The sequence below is a fragment of the Lactuca virosa genome, chromosome 8 (assembly GCF_052849685.1).
Source record: "Lactuca virosa cultivar CGN04683 chromosome 8, Lactuca_virosa_CGN04683_v6, whole genome shotgun sequence".
In the NCBI taxonomy this organism is placed as follows: Eukaryota; Viridiplantae; Streptophyta; class Magnoliopsida; order Asterales; family Asteraceae; genus Lactuca; species Lactuca virosa.
In genome coordinates this window covers 18,918,556-18,925,451 of record NC_136433.1, presented here as the reverse complement: position 1 = coordinate 18,925,451, position 6,896 = coordinate 18,918,556, and positions in this window count along the sequence as shown.

Below are 6,896 nucleotides of genomic sequence, written 5' to 3'. Positions count from 1 at the left end.
CACATTTTCCATCATTACATAGATCCAAAAGTCATAATAATCACTCAAGAGGTTCTAGAGTCCTCCAACTCCAAGAATACTAAAAGATGGGACCAAAATCTCCTAAATGACATAAAACTAGATCTACTGAAATAAAAAAAACAAGGTTGGAACATTATACTCACAAAGATCCACAAATATTGTGAGAATGTTGGATCAAAGTTGCAACCAAACTCCCTTGCATCAAGAGTGACCTCCTTATCCTTTAATCCTCACAAATAAAGGTAGAAAACTTAAAACTTGCAAAGGAGGCTTGGGTTTTGGGTGAGAAGGCGTTTCTAAAAATGGGGGTTCTCAAATGAGGCAACCCCTAGGGATAATTGCCCTTACATAGGGCCCGACTGTCGAGAATCTGGGATTCTCAATTCAGCTAGGGTGCGACACACTTTTACTTAAACGCGTTACGCCTACCACGTGGTAGTGCACCGCAAATAACATTTGATGCGTCGTGCCTAGCCAAAAACCCTAATCATCAAATAAATCAATTAAACAACCAAATGAAATTCATACCGTGAAAATCCAATGTTACATAGAAAGCATGTGCCTATGCTGATGTATAAATTGTTGGAGTAATATGAATTTGTTTTGGAAACTTTACTTATTTTATAGTTGATCTTTGTTGTTCCTTTATTCTAGTATTAGATTCAGTTTCAGTTTCTTTTTAGTATAAGTAGTGTTTAACCTTTGATTTTGATTCATTCATAACTATTTCTTCTAAATAAAAACCTGCATGCAAGCTTTTAGTTTCTCCTCTATTTTTTTTGTCTTTTCTTTTGTTCCATTCTTTCTCGGTTTTCCTCATGCCCAAAGGCAAAACCAGAGTTTGCTGCTTACATGTGGTATCAAATCTAATTTTATGCTAAAGTTAAAACTCTTATCACAAGTAATAAAAGCATAGGAGAACAATAAAGACAATCTATTCTAGCTTCATTACCCAATGTCAATAAGTAGTTATGTTGTTTGGGCCATTAAGATGTAGGTGTTTATTCAAGTCAAGGGGTAAGGGATGCGTTGCAGCCTAAGAATCCTCGATATCACGTTGATTTCGGAAGAGATTCAATTTTCAGTAGCATAATAGGAGACAAAAAGTGATGCATGAGACATGCTAAGGTTATATACTTAGGAGTGGACATAATAAAAGTTGCAAAGGTACAAACATTGAAGGACAAATTTGAGGCTCTGAGCACAAAGTAGATAAAAACAGTGGAAGAGTTTACTTTTAAAGTAAACAAAGTGGTAAGTAACATATACGCTCTGGGTGATAGGATAGAAGAAATGTACATTGTAAAGAATTTGTTAAGAGCAGCTGCATATAAACTGCTTTGATAGTAAAATAGTTTGTAGATCTTCAAACCATGACCGTCAAAGAAGTAATCGGTATATTGAGTCTTGAATAAGTTAGACTAGTGCTTCAAGTTTGTCTAGTTGACGGTTTTTGTTCCTCAACTTCAAAAGTTTGCACCCAGACCATTATTTTGACTTGGAAGGTAACTAATACCTTGATATATGAACATGTAATACATTGATTTTAACAAAAAAAATTACTAGAAATCAACATATTAAGTCTTGACTAAGTTAAATCAGTACATGCACAATCTTCTAACACTTCATATTTGAACTTGGAATACATGACATTTAAGCAAAACATACTAAGACAATATTAACAAGTGAGTAATATATGTTTAGACCTAAAACATTACAACATTTGATAAAAATATCACTTTTATAAACTTTAAATAATTTCATAATTATACAATGTATGTCTTCCCCTGATGCAAATTTATAGTGTCTGTCCGGTTCACTATTTATTTTCATCACATTTTGGGATGTCCTGCCTTTTCATATTATATTTTTGGGATGTTCTCCCCTTTGATATCTTATATCTAATGTGGATCCGTTCACATTATGTGATCTAGGTACCGACCACCTCAAAGAAAAAATCATCATGTTGTGGCACTATTACTCGAGACTCCTACTTTGCGACGGGAGGTACCCTCCCAACAGAGTCTCATTGGTCCCCGTGTGGACCCCGGACACCATTGATTTTTAATAACTATTCAATCCACTCAATGATGGATGATCACACTTTTCTTTTCAAGACTCGATCATACACACATAGTGAAACACTTAACAATTAATTCAAAATAATAAACGTTGAGAAAATCACATTTAAAACAATTATATATCAAATCATTTTTCAAGAACTTATGTTATGAGTTCATGATTTTCAAAGATCATATAATCACAAACATATTCACAATTTAACTATAAACAAAGTTTTTAATGTATTAATCCATGTACACATGAAGGAAAAACCACATATAACTTACGAGACATTATTGTTTTACGTATGTTTTTTAGATGACATGTATTCCATGTTTAGATATGAAGTATTAGAATATTGTGCATGTACCGATAGAAGTGAACTTTTGAAAGATAGAAACTGGACATAGTTTTTCTAATGTATGTATATAGTTTCTGAACATAGTTTTTATATGTAGATTTTCCTTTATAGGTATATAGCTTAATACATTAATAACTTTTTTTAAAGTTCAATTGTGAATATGTTTGTGATTATATGATCTTTGAAAATGATGAACTTATAAAATGATTTCTTGAAAAATGATCTAATCTATAATTATTATAAATGTGATTTGCTCAATGTTTATTATTATCACTTAATTGTTATGAATGACATTATGTGTGTGATTGAGTATTATAAAGAAAGTGTAATCATACATCATTGAGAGAATTGCATAGTCATGAAAAAGTAATGTTGCCTAGGGGTCCGCAAGGGGACTAATGTTGCCCGTGGGTCCATAAGGTGACCAATGTTTTTATGGGTCCGCGAGCATACCAATGAGACTCTGATGGCAGGGTACCTCCCATCACGTAGAAAGAGTATCCAGTAACAGGACACAACATGATGATTTGTTCTCTTGAGGTGGTTTATTCTCTTGAGGTGGTCAATACTTGAGATCACGTAATAAGATCAGGTCCACATCGGACCCAATATGTTAAAGTGGAGAACATCCCAAAATGTAATATGAACGGGAGAACATCCCAAAATGTGAAAATGAATAGTGAAACGGGGCGGAACCCGTAAGTTTGCATTGTTTGGGGACATGCATTGCATAACTATGAAATTGTTTAAAATTTATGATAGTGATATTTTATCAAATGTTGTAAATGTTTTGCGTATAATCCCATATCACTCGCACAACATTATTGTCTTACGTATGTTTTGTTTAAATTCAACGTATTCGCGGTTCAAATTGGAAGTGTTCAAAAATTGTTCATGTATAGATTGCACTGAACTTTTAAAGGATAAAAACTAGACATAGTTTCTATAATCATTATCATACATATTTATAAATCTAGCATTTTTCCTTGAACCTCATGCATTTGAAACCCCCATAAAAATTTGCAAACACCTCATGCATTTGAAACCTCCTATTTTAATGAATATCACTCAAAAGTCTCTTAATAATGATTAACAATTCAATAGTTTTATAACTTATATAATATATTTAATAAACAATTAATGGATACTCTACTATAAAAATGTCAATCTTTTTGAGTAGACACACAAATACAAATCACATACAAAATTCACAAAGAAAACAAGTTTAAAGTCTTTTGTGTTGGTTTGAGGGCTTTGAACAATTTTTCGAGCTATGTTATTATGTTGAAGTTTTTAATTTGTAAGTTTGTTATATACTAATTATTTTTTGTATTTTCTTGATTTAAATATTATTTTAAGAATATCATTGTATGTTGTTGTTGAAATTTTAATGTAAATTAGATTAGTTTCATGTTATCGATCATATGTTATGGAAGGTGATCTATATAATAATTAATTAACTATTGTATACATGTTTGTATGTTCATGTTGCTTCAAAACAATAATTAATTAAAAATCATGGATATGTCATATTATCCTTATTATCCACGTAAGCCTTTTTTAAAATGCAAATTATCAATCTTATCACTCTATATTTTAGTATATGTTTAACATTTTAATTATAATAATAAGTGTTTTTTAAAAGTTTCTTTCACTTATTAATAATAACAAGTGGTTTTAAAATTAATAAGCAATAATTATAAATAATAAAATCAAATTACATGGATATGTCATATTATCCATGCATGTATTTTCAAATGCAAATTGTCTATCTTATCACTTTATTATTTAGTGTATGTTTCACAATTTAATAATAATATTAAGTGTTTCTTAAAAGTCTTCTTCAACTTATTATTAATAATAAGTGGTTTAAAATTAATGAATAATAATTTTAAATGATAATAACATCAAATTATAAATTACATTTAGCTATAAATAAATTGTATTTTAAATTAACATCATTATTGAAATTAGAAAATGATCGCATAAGTAAAAATATAATTAATCAATAATAATAATTGTTAAAAATAATACTAAATAGATAATTATATTTAATTCTATTAATGTGGAATGTAGGTTGATGTCAATGAATATTATTGTTCAAAATAATTGTGATTATATATATATATATATATATATATATATATATATATATATATATATATATATATATAAATTAGTGAAAAAATATTATCTCAGAGTTAATGTCAATAACATAACCATTTTAAAAATATATTTTTCAATATTTTAACAATATATTTTTAATCTTCGTTGCGCAACACGCGGGAATTCGTCTAGTATATCTTATAATAGAGGCATTTTTCTAAGCACTACATTGATTTGAAATTTATGTCTTTTCATATTTCTTTGTAATAATGATTTTTAATTACCATTTAAGAGTTTTATACTTAATGGTACTTATGACACTAATTGATTAATCTTGGTATATATATAGTTCACACTGGTAGATTATTTTGGTAGGATTTATAATATTTTGGGTGATTGTATGGTAGATTGGAAGCTTCAAACAAAATGATTTATGTGAAGAAACAATTTTTTTTTCAAGGTCTATTTTTATATTATGCATGTTCGTCTTTCGAACAAAAACATTGATTTGTTTTATTTAACGTTTTAACATGATTTTTCTTTTACAGGTAATATTGTCTTATATATGAAAAAAATAAGCGGAAGATGATTTTCTTCATTGTATGACAACTAACCGATGATGAACAAATCTGAGCACAATAACTGAAGACTATTTCATTATGTTTGGAAAATAACTTAAGATGAATTTCTTTCTCTTTTCCAAAAAGATCAAGACAAGAAGCAAAATAGGTAAGGAAGAGTTCGTGAAGATGGGTTATCTAAGTTATTGGTGACTAAAATGTTTGTGTGTGTGTGTGTTTGTGTGTGTGTGTATATATATATATATATATATATATATATATATATATATATATATATATAAACACATTTGTAATATCACATTTATAGCATATTTTTATTATTATTTTGAGCTATTATAATTGTATATAAAGATTAGACTTATGCATGTTATTATTTAAATATTTACACATTCAAGAGTTTTTAACATATGGTTATTAATATGTAATGTCTTTTTATTTTCCTCTTATCTATACACATTATAACTATATTAGTAGTATACAAGTAAGTTGTAACAGAAAAAATCATGTGTTTGAAAAGGTTTGTGATTTTAAATATGAAGTGTCGAAAGAATGAGTTTTATCGCATCAATGGTTATTACAACACGATTTGTTTTAGGGGATAATAATATTTATGTATACAAAATGTATGTTGATTTCTATATGTTTTTGTATAATTTATAAGGGTTTAAAAAGTTTTGTTGATATAAATGTTATAGTAGATGTTGTAGAGGTTTTATATAATTAAAAGTTGTAGTTTTTTTCCATACTATTTTGTTATTCGTTATATTAGATATTAGCATGCATTTTTATACAATATACACAACTTAATATGTTTGATATAAAATTTACAGAACTTAAAACAATTTATAAAATTATCAATTTATAGAAGAAATAACCAATGACATAAAACCATGGTTGTTCATAAAACGAACAGGGTAACTATATGTTTTGTTTTGCTACTAACATTAGTTTTTCATATATAAATAATAAATTAAAGTTCGTTAAAAGTTATTATTTTAATTGAATAATTAAATGCTCGCGCAACACGCGGGGATTCGCCTAGTATACTTATAAATGAAGTATTTTTCCTTTCACCACATTCATTTGAAACTCCCATGCATTTTTCCTTTCACCGCAATCATTTGAAACTCCCATGACTTTTCAATTTCTTTCTAATAATAATTATAATTTGGTTAATTAGGTTAAATAAATATTAAACCTGAAGTTTAATAATATATAAACTAAATCTCAATATTAAACTAATATATTTACTCCTACTTATAAAGTTATGTTTTTTAACTTTTAACATATTATACTTAATTTATTAGTTTTAATATATTGTTGGATGTAAACCATTATCATTTTAAAGATACAATTTTGGAACAATTTTTATAAAATACTTAAATTATTAATTTAAATATAACATTACAGGGTCAACTTAAATATAAATTTTAGTTTAACTTAAACAACCCAAAGAATATTTTGTGAATAGTTAAAAGTGATAAATTGTAGTGACTTTCTAATAATGATTATAAGTTGGTTAATAAGGTTAAATAGAAATCAAACCTAAAGTGTAATCATAAATAGACTAAATATCAATTTTAAAATAATGTATTTACTTCTACTTATAAATTTATGTCTTTAACTTTTAACATATTATAATTAATTTATTAGATTTAATATGTTGTTATATGTAAAACTTTATCAGTTTAAAGCTACAACTTTTGAACAGTTTGGACAAAATACTTAAATTGTTAACTTAAATATAAGATTACAATGTCAACTAA